Source organism: Physeter macrocephalus, chromosome 16 (genome assembly GCF_002837175.3).
Source record: "Physeter macrocephalus isolate SW-GA chromosome 16, ASM283717v5, whole genome shotgun sequence".
Taxonomy (NCBI): domain Eukaryota; kingdom Metazoa; phylum Chordata; class Mammalia; order Artiodactyla; family Physeteridae; genus Physeter; species Physeter macrocephalus.
This window is the reverse complement of record NC_041229.1, coordinates 67,786,742-67,810,168: the sequence shown is the minus strand read 5'-3', so window position 1 is coordinate 67,810,168 and position 23,427 is coordinate 67,786,742. Positions and strand designations below refer to the sequence as shown.

Here is a 23,427-nt window from a genome sequence, read left to right as displayed (position 1 = left end):
CAGAAAAAGTGTACAGACTCCTACTTTAATCTAATATCCAAGATCTTTTTGTCCCAATTTCAATCTTCCTATTCATTTTAAAAAATATTTATTTATTCATTTGGCTGTGCTGGGTCTTAGTTGCAGCATGCAGGATCTTCGTTGACGCAGTGGGATCTTTAGTTGCAGCGTGTGGGATCTTTTAGTTGCGCATGTGGGATCTAGTTCCCTGACCAGGGATGGAACCCGGGCCCCCTGCATTGAGAGCATGGAGTCTTAACCACTGGACCATGAGGGAAGTCCTGTAGTCTTTCTTTTTAATCGCTTATTGTTGCCCTTACAAAATACTGAGTTTAGCTATTTAAATACATACCTTTGTTGATCTTTCCATAGGAATGCCCTTTCCTATTATAGCTTCAAGCCAGACTCCTATCTATTCTTTAAGACCTCCAGATCAAACAACCTTCCTTTCCTCTCCTGTTTCTGCACCTTCTTCATATCTTCAGTTGGTAGTAATCTTTCCTATCGCTGACCTCCCATAGCATATTATCTCTATCTCTGTATGACCTGACTTGTTTTCCTTTTGTTGTTTAATTACACATCTTATTTTTTTTCAGTAGAACCTGTATATTAATAATGTCTGTATCTCCCCTAGTATTCTTACACAGGGACTTGATCAATACATATATTTGCTGAATAGGGATATACTTTTTTTTGTGTGTATGATTTTCCTGTTCCTGACATTAGGTGAATGTGCTCAAACCATAGTACAAAGAAATCCCAGGCTTTAAAGTTAAATAGGATTCTGGGTATGTGGCTTATCATTTAATTCTTTGAACAAGTATTTAACCAGAGGTCCATCTTATCCTCTGCTTTGAAACAATCTTGTGTTAGCATGCTATGAAGTACAATAATATAGACAACCAAAAGAACTTGTTCATTCATTGTTTCTCTATGAAACTTCTCTTTATTTCTGTTTTGACCTCTTTGATACATGGATTGATATTGTGGAAGGAAGACTTGCATTAAGGATCTGTACCTTAGCTCATTCAGTGAGCTAGCATTTATAAATTATTGTGCAAAGCAGTCTGTGATCAATGGCATTACCTACTAGATGTATAGCTGCTACCATGCTCCCAAATTAATATTTGAAAGGTTAATTTTTTTAAGTGAATGACAGTGATAGCTTTACTATTCTTTCTTTCTTCCTTTCTTTTCTTTTTCTTTCTTTCTTTTCTTTCTTTCTTTCTTTCTTTCTTTCTTTCTTTCTTTTCTTTCTTTCTTTCTTTCTCTTTCTTTCTTTCTTCCCTTCCTTCTTCCTTTCATTCTTTCAAGAATAACAGAATAGGGCTTCCCTGGTGGCGCAGTGGTTAAGAACCTGCTGCCAACGCAGGGGACACGGGTTTGAGCCCTGGTCTGGGAAGATCCCACATGCCACGGAGCAACTAAGCCCATGCGCCACAACTACTGAGCCTGCGCTCTAGAGCCCGTGAGCCACAACTAGTGAGCCCACGTGCCACAACTACTGAAGCCCACATGCCTAGAGCCCATGCTCTGCAACAAGAGAAACCACTGCAATGAGAAGCCCGCGCACTGCAACCAAGAGCAAGCCCCCGCTAGCTGCAACTAGAGAAAGCTTGTGCAGCAATGAAGACCCAATGCAGCCAAAAAAAATTAAAAAAAAAAAAGAATAACAGAATAAAATGAACTATAGGCCCCTCAAAGCAAGTTTAAATGATTTGACCAGATTCCAGCATGGAATAAAGTTTCCATACTTCATCTGAAATCTTGCACTAATTCTTCCAATGTTTCCTGGAAAATTCCTAGAACTTGGAATAGAATGTGTGAATTATGCTAAGCAGAGCACCTGACTAGCTCACAACAGAGTTTGAACTACTTTTTCTAAAATTTTTAATTTTTAAAAAAATTGAGGTATAATTGACATACATTATATTATTTTCAGGTGTACAACGTAATGATTCAGTATTTGTTTATGACCTATTGTTTTTTCTATTAGTATGGTGAGCCAGATGTCGCTATAGTATACATATTCATAATAATATGAAAATAATATGTCTAAAGGGAGATTGGCAGAAATCCTATAGTAGAATATCAGGGTGTCTCTTTAGGAAATGATAGCTTCTATTTTGATATAGGGAAATAATTCCTCTTTGACAGACCTCACTAAAACTTGGACTATAGAACTACTTCTCTTGATCTTATCTTAAAGAAGAAAGCTATGATAATACATAAGGCCAATGGAGTTTTTGTTATTTTGTTGCCTGAGGGTTTTCTTGAAGTTTCTCCATGAGATACACCTGTATTACAAAACTATTAGATTCTTCTTCTGTCTTAGAAATCTTCAAAGATTTCCACTTTAGCAGAATGTAGCAATGATAATAACTTGGGATACTACGACAAAAATGTGTTTCCCTTAGGTCTCTCACATGTAGTGTCCTTAGATGAGGACGAGGATGTTCACTATCCTCTACTGTGCAGCTCAACTGCTCATCTCCTTAGCATAAACACTGGTTTGAAAAACATTTTGGTTAGCACATGTAGAAGCCAGGGAGTTTTCTCTCCCCAACTCAACAGTGATTAAAAGCTTTTCAGCAAAGTTCTTTCTGGCAAAATCTGTTTTCATAGCAAATTACTCAAACCAGGTCCTCTTCCTTTTGGCTTCCTCTGCTTGCAGCGCTCCTCCCACTCTTCTCAAAACTGGGGAACTCTTACTCATCCTTCAAGATTCAGCTCAAATGTCACTCCCTGGTGGAGGCTTCCTCAACATGGCGGGCCGAGCTGGTTCCTCCCTCTCAGCTCACAGCTCGGCCTTTATCACAGTGTAACAGGATTATCTGTTTTCGGGTGGGTCTCGCCCCCAGGGTGTGAGCTTCGAGGTTGGGGACTGTGTCTTTCATTTTTCTGTTTGTGTAGTCCAGCATGTAACACACAGTAGGCTCAGTAAAGCTGAGTGACTGAAACTCTATGACTGGCGACCTTCTGCCACAAGGAGCAATAATACCCCATCCAGTTATTGTCGACGTTCCACAGGGGCCCAACTGCAAGAGCTCCAGATGGCACACCGGTTCCCGCCAACCCAGCGTTTAAAAACAAACAGCTGCTGACGCTAGGAAATAGAAGGTGGCCCTCACGAGGACCGCCTTTCCTGAACCCAGGCGGGTTAATACCCGCCAGCTGAGCCGCCAAAGGCGAGTTTGGAGTTCGCTCAGTTGAGGGAAACGCTTTCCTTGAGTAAACTCAGCGTCCTTGAGGTATTCTCCAACTCTGGGCTGGAGACGCTGTCCGCTTTTTTCTAACGGTGACAGTAAATCAAGGAAAAACGTGGGATTCAAAGATTTGGGGGATAACTGCTCGCAGCCACTCAGGTTCGAGGCTCGCTGTTGATCCCGACCTGACGTCTGTGAGGACCCGCGCCTTACACTCTGCGGCGCCTGCCCCCAGGCTCAACGCCCACCCCATGCAGCCACTCCCTCAACTGCCCGCCCTCTCCGCGCCCCGCCCAACTCCTGCGAGGTGAGCCACCATTCTCGCGAGAACTCAGCTAATCTCGCCTTTTCGAACCGCGGGATCTCGCGAGAAGCAGCCTAGGAGCCGGCCTGTAACCTGACGGGGCGGCTCTTGTAGCAGCAGCTGCTTCAGCGTCCGCTGCCTCAGACACCTCCGGAGGGATCCAGTTGAGGGGGAAGCGGAGGTGTAGCTGGCCCCGGCCTGTGCCTGGACACTCAAGGGGGACTACAGGTTCGAGGGTGACTGGACTCAGCTGGAGAACTCGGTGGGGGCGGTGCTGGAGGCTGGCCTTTGGTGGGGGCGGAGGGCGAGTTTGGGCTTGAGAGCCGGACTGCTCTGGTGGTGGTCTGGACGTCCCGGACCCTGCTAGGGGACCGTGGGTGAGGTTCTGGGCTCTGGCCGCTGGCGCCCAGTTCGGAGAGGCAGGGAAGGGAGTTGGGTTTCGGAGGTGCTGTTTTTGGGTTGGGAGTCCTGAGGCCTTTCCCCAGAGATGAAGGCGATACCCTCAACCCTCCTTCCCAGGGCAGAGGAACAGTGTGCGCCGCCCCTTTTCTGTCATCCTGGGTTAACGCCGCGAGGTCCTGAGGAGGGTGCATCACAATAGGAGCTAAGGTGGCCCGAGTCTTGCTTTGGGTGAAGAGGAGTGAGAAGACCCCAATAAGGTGTTGCGTCGTTTTATGCTGTAACGGTATCACGTGCGGTAACGCTTTGTTTACCCCAAACTTGCACAGAAAAGCTGCTTATTTTTTTATTTTTCAGATTCAAGTCTCCTAACACCCTTTATCCTCGGGAATGGGGTGCAGGGAGGTGAGACATCACTTAGTAATTTGTTAGTATGGGCGCAATGTGACCATCACTGGGCTTCACAGATTTCCTACTAATCTTTCTCCTCAGTGTTTTGAGTTCATGATGAGAAGTCACTAGTCCAGACATGCTAAAGATAGAGCATCACTCGCTTGTCGCTTTATGCACTTAGCATATAAAATTTACTTAAATGTTTTTTAATCTTGAAGAGTCTTCATGCTTTTTATTTAAATTAATATCAGAGAAAAATGACAGTATATTGATTTTCTTTGGACAACTGGGTACACCCCCCCCCCTACAATTTGATCAAGACTTTAGAGGAGGAGTTACAGATAAATTTTGAATGAAATAGATTGTAGAAATTGGTATAAGAGATATAATAAAGAGTGCAACTATTACCGGCCAGAAAAGTTTCTGTACCGGAGAGCCGGTCCAGGACTGAAGCCCAAGCCTTGAAAATGAGGACTGTAGTTGTCATTAGAATACAAAGCGGAAAGCAGTAGAAAATACTTGGGAGAGGATTTGATGGTGGATAAAGACTGTTAAAAAAGTGTGTGAGGAGAATTATTTTTGAAGGTGTAAATGTGTTTCATAAATTTCCTAACATTTCTCAGAGTTTATGACCTAACTGCTATTGTTACACATAAAGACAAAGTGGGAAGGGAGGTTCTGAAGCATGGAGTATGGCAAGGAACCATGAAGTCAGGAAAGCTTTCAGTGTCTTGGCAATGTTTTTGAGATTTCACCTTTTTTTTTTCTCCCAAGAAAACTTTCAGGTGGGCTTTTTACATTCTGTATGTCACCCACCTGTCTGAATTTTTTTCTTTCTCAACCTTTCTTCTAAGCCTTGTGAAAATTTTTTATTATTAACCATGAAGTTACAAACCAGTATGTCCTGCTTTGTGGCTTTTTACATTAGGTGACTTATAGAAGTGTTGAAGTGATCTGGAAAATATTATGCACCTTTCAAAGGAATAGGTTATGAACAGCAAACTCACATGCGTCCATATACTAGGTATATGAAAATAAAAATGAGTGAAATACACTAAAGAGTTTATGCCTCATCTAAGAGGGATATCCATTTCTCACGTTCACCTGATCAGTGCCATAATGAATATGGGCCCAGTCTTCAGCCTTCTCAAGAGAACACAGGAAATCTAAATTTTTGCTTGCAGTTCTCCTGACTTTTAAAAATATTGACAACTACTTGAAACAGTTAAAAATAACTTCACGTGGCCCAAGCAAACCCAAACCTGTCAGTAGTTGTATCCTGCTCTCCAAGTTTGGACCTGTGTTATGAGTAAGAATTAATAAATTTTACAACTGGAAAAAAAAGATTTAAAGTAAGTATGCCAATTAGTTTGGAATTTCAAACCTAGGAGTACTTGGGGGAAAATGTCAACTGTAATTGAAAACAGGTGAGTTTAATAGCCAAGTTTAATAGCCTTTAAATATGGTAGGGCAGGTTGACCTGATACTTAGTAGTATTTTAACTGTGGAAATAACTGAGGAAAAACCCTCTCAGTATATATGGTTTAATAACTGAGGGTTCTGAGCAAAGCAAAGGTATCTTGTAAGGGAATTGATTTATTGAGAAGCCCTTTATTGTATTTGCGATTAATATGTAAAATAAATCTAGGAGAACTCTACTGACTCATCTATGGTTTTGAATGTTTATTGTTTGCTGTACCATCCCACTGTGTCTTCCCAATCATTGACTTTTATTGGAAGCAATATTGATTCCTTGGATTTTATTCCGTGGCCGATGGGGTAGGGGGGAGGGGCATCGAGATGGGAAGAAATGGGAAGGGGAAAGTGAGGTGAAGCAAGCACTCATGTGTTTCTCTTTTACTTCGTCCATTACAAGATTGATTTGAGTTAGCTAGTTTTTCTTGTAAGAAGAATAGGTACTTTGATTAAACACAGTGCCTTATACATAGGCGAGCTTAATGATATTTGTGGAATTGAACCCCGTGGATTAAACCACATTTACCCATTAGTGGGAAGTACTTTAATCACATAATCTGATTCATACTCAGTTGGGCTGTGGGGAATGGGAGTTTAGAGGTCAGTCCTAGGAAAGAAGTGAATCTTCGGCTTATAGAAGGCAAGGTGAAGGTCTTCAATGGGAGTAAGGGTGAGAAAGGAGGCTAGGTGAGGGAGAGAGTTTGAAAAAGGAAGATAGAAATGGTCAAGTACCACTTAGTCTACCGTGCAGTTTTACAAAGAGCTCTGCCTTTTACAACTAAATTTATCATAACTTATGCAAAGACTACATAGAATATTGGTTTTTTTAATCTTTCTTGGAGTATAATTGCTTCACAATACTGTGTTAGTTTCTGTTGTATAACAAAGCGAATCAGCCACATGCATACACATGTTCTCATATCCTCCCTCTTGAGCCTTCCTCCCATCCTCCCTACCCCACCCCTAGGTCATGGCAAAGCACGGAGCCGATCTCCCTGTGCTATGCCGCTGCTTCCCACCAGCCAACTATTTTACATTCGGTAGTGTATATATGTCGTTGCTACTCTCACTTTGCCTCAGCTTCCCCCTCCCACCCCATGTCCTCAAGTCCATCCTCTGTGATCCTCTATGTCTACCTCTTTATTCCTGCCCTGCAACTAGGTTCATCAGTACCTTTTTTTTTTTAGATTCCATATATATGCATTAGCATACGGTATTTGTTTTTCTCTTTCTCACTTCACTCTGTATGGCAGATTCTGGGTCCATTCACCTCACTACAAATAACTCAATTTCATTCCTTTTTATGGCCGAGTAATATTCCATTGTATATATGCACCACATCTTTATCCATTCATCTGTTGACCCACCTCCTAGAGTAACAGAAATAGAATATTGGTTTTTAATCAGGACTACTTTGGGAGTTTGCAGACTTAGTTTTCTTACTTTTAGCCCAGTCTTCTTAGGTCAAGTTAGTCTAATACCTCTTCACCCAATCCCTGCATCTCTCTGGTGTGGGAAGTGAAACAAGAGAAGATGTGTATTCTGTGAGGTGTTCCTCTTTGAGAGTTTAAAAAGCATCCTGAAGAATCTGTTATGTATTTTTGGAGATTATGTTTGTTGAAGGAAGAACCATCATTTTCCTCTCCCCATGTTTCTACATGACTTGTAAAGTAAGGAAGTTCTCTTGGAAGTAGCTTTCCCCCTTCTTTCAACTCGAGTGAGATGCCCTCTCAAGGAAGGATTAGGTGAGGACTGGAGAAGGAATTGAGTATGCTTTTGATCAGTGACATCTGGTTCTGTTTTTAGAGCTCTCAATTCTTAGGACATAACATTCTCTACTCCCCTGTAGGGTGGATTTATCTGAGCAGGCTGGACCCTATGAGGGAGAAGGAAATGAAACGTATACAGTTCTCAGTTTAATTTACAATTGAAGTTAATAGGTAGCTTTTTTGGCCACTGATTTCAGCTATATTTTTATCTTTGTCTGACTCCTTTGTTTGTTTCTTTGTTGGTTATAAACCCACAATAAGGGAGAAGAATGCTCATTAATGGAAGAACTATTTTGAAATCTTGTCTCCTCTTGGATAGAATGTTTATTAGGGTTTAATCTAATGTTGCATTTCCCTGCTGTGTCTTGCTCTGGTTTACTTTGGCATCTTGAAACTGAGACCTGCCTTGTTAAGCAGGTAGCAATCTAGAGCTCAGAGATGGAAGGTAAGCAATCAGAATTCAAAGAGATGCTCTTTGGGAGAGGATTAAGAGGTTGGTAAATGTTCGATGTAGGCAGTGAGAATACAATGAGCTAAAATACTTGAAATAGTAGAAACTTGACATTAAAGAGGAAAGATTTTATGTGGAATATGTGACCTTATGTCACAGAAGATTTCTGAAGATTTGTAAGATGCTAAAAGGTATCTGCCAATAAAAGCATCTTTTAAAATCCTAATTAATAGTTTAATTATATTTTTCTGTTTAAAAATGTAAGCTATCTGATTACATGGTAATTTTTATCTTTGTAGTTGAAATGAATGGTCTATTAGTACTTTTCATCATGAACTGAAATTAACATTTGTTATTTGGTTGAGGGTGAGAGTCTGTCATAGTGAAGTACTAATTGAAGTACTTGATTAGAAACTATGAATAACACTTTTCTAAGGTCATTTAACATTGTAATCATACTTTTCTTTTCATTGTAATCATACTTGGAATACCTTATTTGGGATCACTTAGATCTGTGTTTAAAGCCGACTGGTAGATCTATGACATAAGTTACTTAACTACTCTGAGCTGTTGTTGGCTCACATGAAAAATGGAGATAGAACACAATTGTCAGGAGTTTAAGAATGAAATGAAATAAAATATACACAAGTGCTACGTAAATAGTAAAGTGAATATAACTTATTAGCACTTTGTACTGTGTTTATGCTCAGAAAATAGCATACTGTCTGGTGATCTTAAGACACATCAGGGGAATTTACATTTACATCTAGCTATGTCATTTGTAGGGAACAAATTCAAATGGCTATTTACAGCCTTGACAATATGACTCTTCCACTGGAAATTACAAAAGTTTTTTTCTTTTTTTTTTATCCTAGTTCACAATGAATAGTAGGAATCTCTTTTTTGCTTTTCATGTTGGCATTGACTATCCATTGACTGATATCTGTTATTCTAGTAATCTTTTAAAAATTGAAATATAATTGATGTACAGTATTATGTTAATTTCAGGTATACTACATAGTGATTTGACATTTGCATACATTGTGAAATGACAATAAGTCCATTAACTATCTGTCCCAATAAAACTTACTGTATAATAGTACTGACCATATCCTTATGCTGTATATTACATCCCTGTGGCTTGTTTCATAACCGGAGGGTTGTACCTCTTAATCCCCTTCACCTATTTCAACCCCCCGCCTGTCTCCCATCTGGATACCACCTGTTTGTTCCCTGTATCTGTGAGTCTGTTTTCATTTTGTTTTGTTTTCTTTGTTTTTTAGATTCCACATATAAGTGAGATCGTATGGTATTTAACTTATTTCATATAGTATAATACCCTCTAGATCCATCCATGTTGTTGCAAATGGCAAGGTTTCTTTTTTTTTTTTTAATGGCTGAAAAATATTCCGCTGTATTTATATACCACATCTTCTTTATCCATTCATCTATTGATGGGCACTTAGGTTGCTTCCATACCTTGGCTATTGTAAATAATGCTTCAGTGAACATAGGGTGCACATATTTTTTCAAATTGGTGTTTTTGTCTTCTTCAGGTAAATACCCAGAAGTTAAATTGCTGGATCATATGGCAGTTCTATTTTTAATTTTTTGAGAAACCTCTATACTGTTTTCCCTTCTGGCTGTACCAGTTTACATTTCCACCAACAATGCACAAGGGTTCCCTTTTCTCCATCCTTGCCAATACTTGTTATTTATTGTTTTGTTGATGATAGCCATTCTTACAGTTGTGAGGTGGTATCTCATTGTGGTTTTAATATGATTAGTGATCTTTTCATGTATCTGTTGGCCAGCTGTATGTCTTCCTTGGGAAGATGTCTAGGTCCTCTGCCTATTTTTTAATTGGGTGGTTTGTTTTTTTGATGTTGAGTTGTATGAATTCTTTGTATATTTTGAATATTAACCCATTGTTGGATATGTTGTTTGCAAATATCTTCTCCCATTCAGTAGGCAGCCTTTTCAGTTTGTTGATAGTTTCCTTTGCTGTACAAAAGCTTTTTAGTTTGATGTAGTCGTATTTGTTTATTTTTCTTTAGTTTCTCTTGCCTGAGGAGACAGATCCAAGAAAATATTGCTAAGACTTATGTCAGAGAGCTTACTGCCTATGTTTTCTTCTAGGAGTTTTATAGTTTCAGGTCTTATATTTAAGTCTTTATTCCATTTGGAGTTTGTCTTTGTATATGCTATGAGAAATTAGTACACTTTGATTGTCTGTATGTAGCTGTCCAGTTCTCCCAACACCATTTATTGAAGAGGCTGCCTTTTACTCATTGTATATTCTTGCCTCATTTGTTGTAGATTAATTGACCATATAAGTGTGAGTCCATTTCTGGGTTCTGTATTCTGTTTATTGATCTGTGTGTCTGTTTTGATTTGTAGTGTAGTTTGAAATCAGGGTGCATGATATTCCAGCTTTGTTCTTCTTTCTCAGGATTGTTGGCTATTTGGGATCTTTTGTTTCCATGCAAATTTTAGAATTATTAATTCTAGTTCTGTGAAAAATGCCATTGGTATTTTGATTTAGACTGCCTTGGGTAATATGGTCATTTTAACAATATTAATTCTTCTATGAGCATTGTAAATCTTTCCATTCGTTTGCGTTGTCTTCAGTTTTCTTCATCAATGTCTTATAGTTTTCTGGGTCCAGGTCTCTTATCTCCTTAGATGTATTCTTAGTTATTTTATTCTGTTTGATCCAGTTGTTAATGAGATTGTTTTCTTAATATGTTTTTCTGATAGTTTATTGTTAGTGTATAGAAATGCACCAGATTTCTGTATACTGATTTTGTATCTTGCAACTTTACTGAATTTATTAGTTTAGTGGTTTTTAGTAATGTATTTAGGATTTTCTATACTTAGTAACATGTCATCTGTAAACTGGGACAGTTTTATTTCTTCCTTTCTAATTTGGATTCCTTTTAATTCTTTTTCTTGTCTGGTTGCTATGGCTAGGATTGCCAACACTATGTTGAATAAAAGTGCGAGAGTGGGCATCCTTGTCTTGTTCCTGATTTTAGACGAAGTGCTTTCAGCTCTTCACTGTTGAGTATGGTGTTGGCTGTGGTTTTGTAATATATGGCCTTTAATATGTTGAGGTATGTTCCCTCTATATCCACTTTGTTGAGAGTTGTTATCATAAATGGATTTGAAATTTGTCACAGGCTTTTTCTGCATCTATTGAGATGATAATATGATTTTTATTTTTCAGCTTGTTACTGTGGTGTATCACTTTGATTTGCGTTTATTGAAAAATCCTTGCATCCCTGGGATAAATCCCACTTGATCATGGTATATGATCCTTTTTATGTGTTGTTGAATTCAGTTTCCTCATGTTTTGTTGAGGATTTTTGCATCTGTGTTCATCAGAGATACTGGCATGTAATTTACTTTGTGGTATCTTTGCATGGTTTTGGTATCAGGGTGATACCCGCCTTGTACAATGAGTTAGGAAGCATTCCTCCCTCTTCAATTTTTTTGTAATAGTTTAGGAAGGATGAGTGTTAACTCTTCTTTAAATGTTTTGTGGAATCCACCTGTAAAGCTGTCTGGTCCTGGACTTTTGTTTGTTGGGAGTTTTTGTTTTTTTTAATTGATTCAATTTCATTACTGGTAATTGGTCTGTTCATATTTTTTTTATTTCTTCCTGATTCATTTTTGGGAGATTTTTATGTTTCTAGGAATTTATCCATTTCTCCTAGATTGTCCATTTTATTGACATATATTTGTTCTTAGTAATCTCTTACGATCCTTAGTGTTTCTGTGGTGTCATTTCTGATTTTATTTCTTTCATTTCTGATTTTATTTATTTGGGCCCTCTCTTTCTTGATGAGTCTGGTTAAAAGTTTATCAGTTTTGTTTATCGTTTCAAAGAACTCGTAATTTCATTGGTGTTTACCTTTTTAAAATTTTTAATTTTTTTAGTCTCTACTTCATTTACTTCTGCTCTGATATTTACGTTTTCTTTCCTTCTACTAATTTCGGGTTTGTTCTGCTTTTTCTAGTTCCTTTAGGTGTAAGGTTAGGTTGTTTATTTGAGAGTTTTCTTGTTTCCTGAGGTAGGCTTGTATCACTACAAGCTTCTTTCATAGAACTGCTTTCGATGTGTCCCAGAGATGTGGATTGTTGTATTTCCATTTTCATTTGTTTCCAGGTATTTTTTGATTTCCTCTCTGATTTCCTCAGTAAACCATTGGTCGTTTAGGAGCATGTTTTTTTAGCCTCCACATGTTTGTGTCTTTTGTAGTCTTTTTCTTGTAGTTTGTTTCTAGTCTCATACTGTTTCCAGAAAAGATACTTAATATAATTTCAGTATTCTTAAATTTATTGAGGCTTGTTCTGTGGCCTAGCTTCTGATACGTCCATTTGCACTAAAAAGAATGTGTATTCTGCTGGTTTTGGATGAAATGTTCTATACATATCTATTAAATTCATCTGGTCTAATGTGTTATTTAAGGCCAATGTTTCCTTATTGATTTTCTGTCTGGATGATCTGTCCATTGATGTAAGTGAGGTGTGAAAGTTTGCTACTGTTATTGTATTAGTGTCAGTTTCTCCGTTTATGTTTGTTAATATTTCTTTTATGTATTTAGGTGCTCCTGTGTTGGGTGCATATATATTTACAATTGTTATATCCTCTTGTTGGCTTGATCTGTTTATCATTATATAATGTCCTTCTTTTACTCTTGTTACAGTCTTTGTTTTAAAGTCTATTTTGTCTGATATAAGTATTGATACTCCAGCTTTCTTTTCCTTGCCACTTGCATGGAATACCTTTTTCCATCCCCTCAATATCAGTCTGTATATAACTTTAAATCTGAAGTGAGTCTCTTGTAGGAAGCATATATATGGTTTTTTCTTTTTTTTTTTTTTTTTTAAATCTGTTCAGCTACTGTCTTTTGATTGGAGCATTTAGTCCATTTACATTAATTACTGATAGGTATATACTTTTTCCATTTTAATTCTTTGCTGTTTGCTTTTGTAGTTCTTCTCTTCTTTTGCTTTCTTCCCTTGTGATTTGATGACTGTCTTTAGTGTTATGTTTTAATTTTATTCTTTTTTGTGTATGTATCTATTATAGGTTTTTGGTTTGTGGTTACCATGAGGTTAACAAATAGCTATATGCACGTGCGCGCACACACACACACGTATGTGATTGTTTTAAGTTGATAGAGCTCTTAATTTTGAACAGATTCTAACCACCCTAAATTTTTACTCCCTGCACATTTAATATTTTTCACATCATATTTAAAATCTTTTTGTTGTTGTGTCTTATTATGGATATATATTATTACTTTTGTCTTTAGCCTTCCTATTAGCTTCATAATGGTTGATCTATCACCTTTACTGTATGTTTGCCTCTACAAGTGATATTTTTCCTTTCATAATTTTCATATTTCTAGCGGCCTTTTCTGTTTAGAGAAGTTCTTTCAACATTTCTTGTAAAGCTGGTTTAGTGATGCCGACCTCATTTAGGTTTTGCTGGTCTATAAAAGTCTGTTTCTGCTTCAAATCTGAATGATAACCTTGCTGGATAGAGTATTCTTGGTTCTAGGTTTTTTTCTTTCATCACTTTGAATATATCAGGCCACTCCCTTCTGGCCTGCAGCTTCTTCTGAAAAGCTGATAGTCTTTTGGGAGTTCCTTGTATGTAACTAGCTGGCTTTTCTTTCACTGCCTTTAAGATTCTCTGTCTTTAACTTTTGCCATTTTAATTATACTTTGTTTTGGTGTGGACATCTTTGGGTTCATCTTGTTTGGGACTTTCTGTGCTTCCTGAACCTGAATGTCTTTTCCTTTCCTAGGTTAGGGAAATTTTCAGCTATTATGTCTTCAAGTAAGTTCTCTGCCCCCTTTCTCTCCCTCTTCTCCTTCTGGAGTATGCTTTATGTTGTCCCAGAGGTCTCTTAAACTATCCTTATTTTTAAAAATTCTCTTTTGTTTTTTTCTCTTCAGCATGGGTGATTTCCAGTACTCTGTCTTCCAGATTGCTGATCTGTTCCGCTGTATGATCTAATGTACTGTTGATTTCTTGTAGTGTATTTCTTATTTCACTTTATTGTATCTGTTTGGTTCTTCTTTGTATTTTCCAGCTATCTGTTTGGTTCTTTGTATTTTCCAGCTATTTTCAGCTTCTCACCATGTTCATTCATTCTTCTCCTGAGTTTGTTGAGTATCTTTATGATCACTACCTACCTTGAACTCTTTATCGGGTAGATTGTTTGTCTTCACTTCATTTAGTTCTTTTTCTGAGGCTACGTCTTGTTCATTCATTTGGAATATATTCCTCTATCTCCTCATTTGGCCAAATCGCTGTATTTCTTTCAGTGTATTAGGTAGGTTGCTTATGTTTCTTGATCTTGAAGTGGCCTCATGTAGGAGATGTCCTATGGGGCCCAGCAGCACACTCCACTCTGGTCACCAGAGCTGTATACTCTAGAGGTGCCTCTTATGTAGGCTGCATGAACCTTTATGTTGTGCTGGGGCTGAGTACTGTGAGTGTGCTGGTAGGCAAGGCTGTCCCCTGTCCAGTTAGCTGTGCCTTATGTGGTGGCTGCAAGCCTCCTGGAGGGCAGGGTAGGCTTCTTGTGTGGCTCTCTGCAGGGCCTGGTGGGCACAAGGCTGGTGCTGGCTCATTGGAGCGTTGTGTTGGGTCCCTGGCACTAGTCGGCTAGAGGGAGGATTCCAAGATGGAGCTTGTCTGTAGTGGTGTTATCATGGTAGAACAAGCTCCACAAAATGGCTTTTTCCATCATTTCCTCCCCCAAGGTGTGTCCCATTTGCCTCCTACCTCTCTGGGAGGCTCTCCAAGATCAGCAAGTGGGTCTTGCCCAAGCTCCTTTCAAACTATTGCCTCTGGTCTGGGACTTGGAGCACGTTGAGATTATGTGTGTTCCCTTTAAGAGCAGAGTCTCAGTTTCCTAACACCCCTTCCCCACCTCCCACCCTCCCAAATATAAGCTCTCCTGTTTTCAAAGCTAGACACTCTGGGGGCTTGTTTCCTGGTGCACAACCCCTTGGACTGGGGAACCTGCTGTGGGGCTTGGACCCATTGCTCCTTGGGGAGGACCAGTTGTGATATTCCTCCCATTTGTGGGTTGCTGACTGAGTGATGTGGGTCCTGACAATATCGTGTCTCCGCCCCTCCTACCCCTCTCATGTGGTTCCTTTATGTCTTTAGTTTTGGAAAATCTTTTTTGCTAATCTTCAGGTTGTTCTTATAGATAGTTGCTCTGTAAGTAGTTGTAATTTTGGTGTGTCCGTGGATGGAGATGAGTTCAGGGTCTTCCTACTATACCATCTTGGCCATCTCCTCTATTCTCTGTAATTTGAATGCCAGGTGGAACAGTAGAGAAAAGCGAAAAGAGAATATATTGTAGAGAGAAATGGCATGACATTTTAAAAATCATCTATTGGGATACTGTTATCAGCTCTGAAACATTTGTTATTTTTATTCATTTGGATTATTTTTCTTTAAGATCTTTGACTATCATTGCTGGTAGCAGATGAATAGAAAATTATCCTGAGTTTTCTATTTGTGGACTACGTTAAAAGTAAATTTAAAAGCTCAGATACCTGAGGAAGTATCTCAGGGGCATAATTGTGCAACAAAATGTTTTTATACTTTTCTCATTCTTAGATGGTCATGCAAATAGTGCTGAATTATTTTAAAGGTAATTATTTCATTCAGGGCAGTTTGCTTTATACAATGCAGGATTGAATTTTATTTTTCTCACATCTTGAGAGCAAGCAATGCAGTCTGCTCTGTCCTTTTGGCTCCTAATTTGTTAATTTAGAATTTTCCTTAAGTTCCTGTAAGATGGGTAACTGTAGGACACTATTATTTTCTTCTTGTTGAATATTTCAAATTGCCTGAGTTTCTCTTTTCAAAGAGAGAATATTTAGTTATTAGAGACTAGTGAAGTTATAAAACTGTAATACTGAAAGTATTTTAAAATCATTAATACTCTAGTGTTTGGAAGAGATAACTAAACTGCAGATTAGGCCTTATTACCTGAGTTTGATAAAACTTATTTATTGTACCATATGAAGAAAACAGCAGAACTTCCATTTATACTTTTTTTTTAACTCAATCTCTTTTTCGTTTTCATTTTTTGTGTATGTGTAATATATACATAGTACTATTTATATACATGTATGTGCATTGTTTATATATATGTATGTGCAGCTACTCAAGTTAGTTGAATTGAAAACCTTAAGAACGGGAAAAAGTGTCATATTTTAGAATAAGAGTGGTATGACATCTTTGATCATCTTTGCTTCCCTAGTGAATGATACTTTTTAACAGTAGCCTTGAATACTTGTTGGTTTTGAAATTGTTTTATGAGTACTTTGAAAAATTACTTATAAAAGTAGATTTTTTGGGGTAATATCTTTCTGAATATGAACATGCAATGCATTGCATGCAATTTGGGGCAGTCACCAAAAAGCAAAGAAGAAAATGGCATCTTAATCCCATGACCCAATGATAATTGCTTCCAGTCATAAACACATGTATACACATAGACATGCATACACACACACACAATTGGGATCATTCTGTATGTAATGACTTAAATTTTTTATTTTGAGAAATTAAAATAATATAACAAATACATAACTAGATTTAAAAATGAACATTCCCTTCCTCCTCCCCTTCCGCCTTTCCCTCTCCTTCCCCTTCCACTGTAAATTCTTTGATAAACATATTTCTCAGGATAAAAATTTGAAAGTGGGATTCTTGTGTTAAAATGTGTGACACCCTCCAGGTTTTACAGTTTATATTCCCACAAGCCTGAGTAGCCTTTTCCCCTGTTCTTTAGCCATCACTGGTTATCATGAAAACAAACCAAGAAATCTTTGACAATTTGATCAGTTAAACATCTCAGATTTAACTTGGGTTTCTTATATTACTAGTGAGGTTGAATATTTCCTCTTTTCCCCTTTTTGGCAGCCAGCATTCTTTTTGTAAATTGCTAACTTAATGAACTCTGCATGTTTTTCCATCACAGTGTTCAGATTTTTTTAATATGGATTTATAAATATTCCTTATATTTAAGATTAAAATCTTATCTATTTGTTATATATATTTTTATAGCTTTTCATTTATCTTTTATAGTTTGAATTTTTATGTAGTCTAACATAATGCTTTTTGAAAGTGGTCTGCAGTCCCAATTCTGATCCCTGATGAAGTTTTCACTAGTCTTTGTTGCAAATGTGAGCATAAAGTGTCTGACTGCACGTTCCTGTTTCTCATATTTTTTTCCCTCTGATTTGAGGCTTAGAAATTCCTTCTTTATTCTGAGAGTCACATAAATGTTCATTTATATTTTTTTCTTAATTCTTTATGGTTTTGTGTTCTACTTTGATTTTTTTTAATAATGTGGAATTTGGGAGGGATAATATGTGAGGAAGGAAAGGATCTTCTGCTGAAATAGTTGACCAGTTTTTTGTTTTGTTTTGTTTTTTGCGGTACACGGGCCTCTCACTGTTGTGGCCTCTTCCGTTGCGGAGCACAGGCTCCGGACGCGCAGGCCCAGCGGCCATGGCTCACGGGCCCAGCCGCTCCACGGTATGTGGGATCTTCCCGTACCGGGGCACGAACCCGTATCCCCTGCATTGGCAGGTGGACTCTCAACCACTGCGCCACCAGGGAAGCCATTGACCAGTTTTTTAGAACCTCTCTATCTAACCTTGAATCTATCATCTCGCTATCTGTCTCTTAATGATTTGAAATGTGACCACTAGCACTTTTTATTTTCTGGACATAGCGTTTTGATGGGTTGTGTGTTAAACTTGAGAGACAGTATAGTATGGTGGAAGAAGCACTGAATTTGACTGTACAGATGTGTATTTGAGTCCTAGTTTATTTATTAGCTATGTGACATAGGCAAGTAACATAATTCCTTTAAGCCAGTTTCTCAGTTTTTAAAAAGAGATCATCTTTATATAATAGAGGATACCTCTTGTGTCTTGTAGGCTTGATATATGGATTAGCATAGAAAGTGTATATGAAAATCCACCTTATTATCCAAGGCTTCCTGAATTAGATACTAGCATCTAGCTCCTTTACCTCTATCCTGCTTGAAAAATCTCACTGCATATTTTGGTATAGTTCATTTAGTGCTGAGGCATATCTCATACCTAACCACCAGTCTGTAACCTTTCCAAAGGAGGATGGCTTGACCTTATTGTTCAGGAACCCATTCTGATATGTATTGGTCATTGCTTATTATTCTACCATTTATGGTAGTAACAGCCACATATGGCTATTCAAATTTAAGTGAATTAAAATGGAAAATTCATTTCATCAATTGTACATTTCAAGTGTTTTAAGCTGCATGTAGCCAGTGACTACTTTTTGGACAGTGCAGATGTAGAACATTTCCATTATCAGACAAAGTTCTGTTGGGCAATACTTCAGTCTAGAACTTGAATCATACTTAGGTCCTTTTCTAGCCTATTGAATTGAGGGCAGGTAAACAAGCAAAAATCTGAAAGGAATGGGAGGTAATGGGATAATGAATGGGTCAAAATGCAACAGCATATTAAAAGTTATATGAAAAATATAATATAACTTATTAAAAAAGCATCTTAGAGGGAAAAAGAAAACATTGAGTCTGACTTTGTTCAAAGGGTGCTGGTTCTTAGGAGTTGAATGTAATCTCCTTTGATTTAGGCACTTCATCAGCTTATTGGAGATTTGCCTATATTAAATTTTACGTCAAGGTGATTTGCTTCAACTAAGATGTTTCCGGTTTTGAAGGCAATACTAGTTAGTCATAGAAGAGAAGGAAAAATAGGGACATACGCATAGAAAATAAAACATTAAGTTTTCTTAGAAAATTAAAAAAATCATATATGCCTTTTAGTGAGTTTTAAGAATTTAGCACTATAAACAGCATCTAGTCCATTATAATGCTAATTATGTAATGTAGGTATTTAGAAGATGCCTAAGATAGGGAAAGATTTTCAAACATTGAGCTGTTTAAGGTGGGGGGGGAATAAATGAAATGGTTCTTGAAGTGTTAATGTCTTAAACAAGAAATCAGCAGAATTTCAGTAGAAATTCTATAAAAGTAATAAAATCAATGAACTCAGAGATTTTATCTCCAGGTCACCTCTGGAAGATCAAGGGCTGAATATTAGCTGACTTTGGAAGTCTTACATTTTGGTGGATTTGATAAGGAATTCCTTCAAGTAAACAAAGTACCCTACTTTTAATGGAAAATTCATGCAGTTTTATTAAATCTGTTTGTTAGTGTATCCCTAGCAGTTAGCAGAATGCCTGAAAAGGTACTAAGTACTCAATGAATAGATTTTGAATGAAAGCATAGGTCAATTGAATTTGATATCCTGGAGCTAGTTACATAAAATTTAGTCAGATATAATCTAATTGATATAATCAGGATATAAAAATATCCTGAATAAAGTTCTCAGCTTTATTTACTTGCCTTATTTTAACTGCAGCAAATAAGAAAAATATAAGTCTTGACATTTGAAAGTGCTTCTATGAGATTTAGGCAGCTTTGAGGAATTTTGGGGGGAATATCAGGAGTCATTTGATAATATCTTTAAAAATGTTTCCAGGGATATTTGTTACGTTCCCTCTTTTTTTTTTTTTAAGGTACGCAGGCCTCTCACTGTTGTGGCCTCTCCCGTTGCGGAGCACAGGCTCCAGACGCGCAGGCTCAGCGGCCATGGCTCACGGGCCTAGCCACTCCGTGGCATATGGGATCTTCCCGGACTGGGGCCCGAACCCATGTCCCCTGCATTGGCAGGCGGACTCTCAACCACTGAGCCACCAGGGAAGCCCTACTGTGCAGATTTTTAACCAATTCATTTCTGGCGAACATTTAGATTGGTTTTAGGTTTTTGCTGTGACAAATAGTGCTGTGAAGTCAAGGAGATAAAAGAGATGTATGTGTTTTGTGTGTGTGTGTTAGTATAGTGGTATGTATAATTAGAACAAGGGCTGAGCAGAATCTTAAACTTTCAGTGTCGTACCTAGGCAGAATGTGTTGGACAATAAGATAGACAGACCCTAAAGTAGTTCCCATGATCCCTGCCTCCTGGTGTTCATGCCTTTGTATAATCCCCTCGCCTTGAGTGTGAGCAGAATTTGTGACTTCCTTCTAACCAAGAGAATATGCTAAAGGTAATGGAATGTTACTTTCCTAGTTATGTTACGTAAGACTCCATTTGGCTAGCAGACTTACTATCTACATCATTGGCTTTGACTCCTACTGCCATAAGGAAATGAATTGTTACAATCTCAGTAAGCTTGGAAGTGGATCCTTCCCCAATTGAGCCTCCAAATGAGGATGTAATTATGGTTGACACCTTGATGTAGCCTTGTAGAGGACCCAGCTAAACTATGCCGGATTCCTAACCCACAGAAACTAAGATAGTATACGGTATTGTAAACCACTGGGTTTGTGGTAATTTGTTATGTAGCAAGGTTGTTATGTCCAAATGAGAGAAAAAATTAAAAAATTTTAAGTTTCTCGGATACAGCAAAAATATTCTGATAAAAATAACTGAAGGGGGCTTCCCTGGTGGCGCAGTGGTTGGGAGTCCGCCTGCCAGTGCAGGGGATACAGGTTCATGCCCCGGTCTGGGAAGATCCCACATGCCGCGGAGCGGCTGGGCCTGTGAGCCATGGCCGCTGAGGCTGCGCGTCCGGAGCCAGTGCTCCGCAACGGGAGAGGCCACAGCAGTGAGAGGCCTGCGTACCGCAAAAAAAAAAAAAAAAAAATTTGTGTCATTTATGGCAGTGGGAGGGTGGCTGTTGATTAAGTATGCTTGGGATGGTAAGGGGGGCAGTGTGATGTGGGGGTTTTGATCCAAAAGTGGTTTAATTATATCATGCTAATATGTTTGACATTTGTAAATATTTATTAAACACCTCTACTGCTGTTTTTTTGTTTTAAAATTTCAGTGCAATAAAATTCTCTTTCTGGTGTACCATTCTTAGGAGTTTGGACAGAGGCATACAATTGTGTAACTACCACCACCACCACAATCCAGATACAGGATAGTTTCATCACCCTCCAAAATTACCTTGTGCTATTACCCCAGCTCTAACCTCTTGCTGCTCTATCTGTAATCCCGACAGTTTTGTCTTTCTGACAGTGTTATATAAATGAAATCATATGGTATGGAACCTTTAAGTCTTGCTTCTTTCACTTATCATAATGCTTTTGAGATTCCATTTTGTTGAGTGTATTAGTAGTGACTCCAGTTACTTATATGTTGTATCATTAGATGCTGTCCCATCTGTGTCTGCAGAGCTGTTGTTTTTTTTTAATCTTTCTGTTTATTCTATGGGTTGGGTAATTTCTGATGCTCTGTTTTCAAGTTCCTTGATTTTTTTTTTTTTTTTGGTCATTTCATCTGCTATTGTGTCCATCTAATGGATTTTTCATTTTAGTTCTTTTCAGCTAGAGCTGAGCTTTCATTTTTTGTTTTCACTTCTCTATTGAGATTCCCTTTCTGCCACTCATTAAGACCATTTTCTTGTTTTATGCTTTGAATATACTTTCCTGTAATTGTTTAAGTGTATTTATAATATGTGCTTTGAAGTCCTTATTTGCTAAATCCTACATCTGGACCTACTTGGAGTCAGTTTCCATTGACTGCCTTTTTACTGTTTTGTTTCTTTGGATCTCATAATTTTTTGGTTGAAATTTTTGGTGTTCTTGTGAGGATTGTCAGGGTTGTTTTTTTTTTTTTAATATATATTTTAAAAATTTATTTATTTAATTTATTTATTTTTGGCTGCATTGTGTCTTCTTGCTGTGCATGGGCTTTCCCTAGTTGGCAGCGAGCGGGGGGTACTCTTTGTTGCAGCACGTGGGCTTCTCATTGTGGTGGCTTCTCTTGTTGCGGAGCGCGGGCTCTGTGCGCGGGCTTCAGTAGTTGTGGCACGTGGGCTCAGTAGTTGTGGCTTGCGGGCTCTAGAGTACAGGCTCAGTAGTTGTGGCACATGGGCTTAGTTGCTCTGCGGCATGTGGAATCTTCCCGGACAAGGGCTTGAACCTGTGTCCCCTGCATTGGCAGGAGGATTCTTAACCACTGTGCCACCAGGGAAGCCCAGGGAGTTTTTGTTCTAGTGGACCATTAACTTGCCTGGACTCAATCTGCAAACTTTGTTTCCTACACAGTATGAGACAGCTGATATTTGTGCTCAGTTCTTTTCTTCCAGCTACTTGTTTTTTTAGCTTGGTCTCCTGGGGAGTGGGGTAAGGGTTAGGGTTCTCCTGCACCTGTGTAATTTGGTGGTCAGCCAAAAATTTGGGCAGAGATTATACTCAGATTTTGGAGCTGATCTGCCTTGTGGCTCCTGTACTTCTGGGGATTCCCTCCTAGTATCTATTTTGTCTTTCAGTAGTGGTCTCTGCTCTCTGACATCCCAAGCCAGTAAGGTCTTCAGCTTCCTGCTGCTTGGGCTGTATGGTTGGGGAATGCATTCAGTTTAAAAAGCATCAAACTCATAGATCTTACACCATGTAGCTTTCAATTCTTCTATAATCTACCGTAGGGGCTACCTGGGGTCTCCCCCCATGCGTGTGTAATTTAACTGAACAGAGTTTATGCTCAGATTTTTATGCTTCTGTGGTTCTTTCATTCCCAGTATGTCTGCTTTAAATTTCCAGCTGCACTTCCAGTCCTGAATTATTTTCTCTACCACTTTGAGCTGTGTGGCTGCCTTCACCATATTTGTAGGGGGTAGGGAGGGCTCTCAGCATAAAAACTTCAAGCTGATCTCATGGTTCTGTTCCCTTCCAGTTGGAGTTTTTCAAGAGTAAGCTCTTTTTTTTTTACTACTGTATGCTTTGGGACACTTTCCAAAAAATGCTATAAAACAATTAAAAAATTTTTTAATCCAAATTTAAATAATTGTTATCTGCATGAGGCTCACATGATCAATTCTCTCGGCTGCATTTGCAGGAGGTTCCTTTTCATCCCTCTGGTTCCTTTTTTTTTTGGGGGGGGGGTACACTGGCCTCTCACTGTTGTGGCCTCTCCCGTTGCGGAGCACAGGCTCCAGACGCGCAGGCTCAGCGGCCATGGCTCATGGGCCTAGCCGCTCCGCGGCATGTGGGATCCTGCGCCCGACGCGCAGGCCCAGCGCCCATGGCTCAGGGGCCTAGCCGCTCCGCGGCATGTGGGATCCTCCCGGACCGGGGCACGAACCCATGTCCCCTGCATCGGCAGGCGGACTCTCAACCACTGCGCCACCAGGGAAGCCGCCTCTGGTTCCTTTTAAAAGCTGCTTCCTCTTGTTCTTTTTCTTTCACAGTTATATCTATATCATGTATTTTGTGCCTTCAAGGTGGTACAGTCTCTCTTTTATGCCTATAAGGAGAGAAGCTCATCAAATGATCCCTCAAGTTTCTGGCCCTTCAG

The 23,427-nt window shown here is 38.8% G+C and overlaps 1 protein-coding gene across 11 annotated transcripts in view; it reads left to right on the top strand.

The window, feature by feature from the left end:
* Positions 1–3,572: 3,572 nt before the first annotated feature.
* BTBD10 (BTB domain containing 10) overlaps positions 3,573–23,427 on the top strand; it is a 91,199-nt gene continuing 71,344 nt past the window's right edge. For 6 of the 11 annotated variants that reach the window (XM_055091663.1, XM_055091664.1, XM_028501408.2 and 3 more), the window contains exon 1: positions 3,573–3,738. The gene's annotated coding sequence lies outside the window, so the exon portion shown is untranslated. Of the gene's footprint in view, positions 3,773–4,099; positions 4,170–4,291; positions 4,315–23,427 lie in introns of those variants that run through there. The other 5 variants (XM_028501409.2, XM_024118984.3, XM_028501412.2 and 2 more) reach the window with 4 other exon arrangements.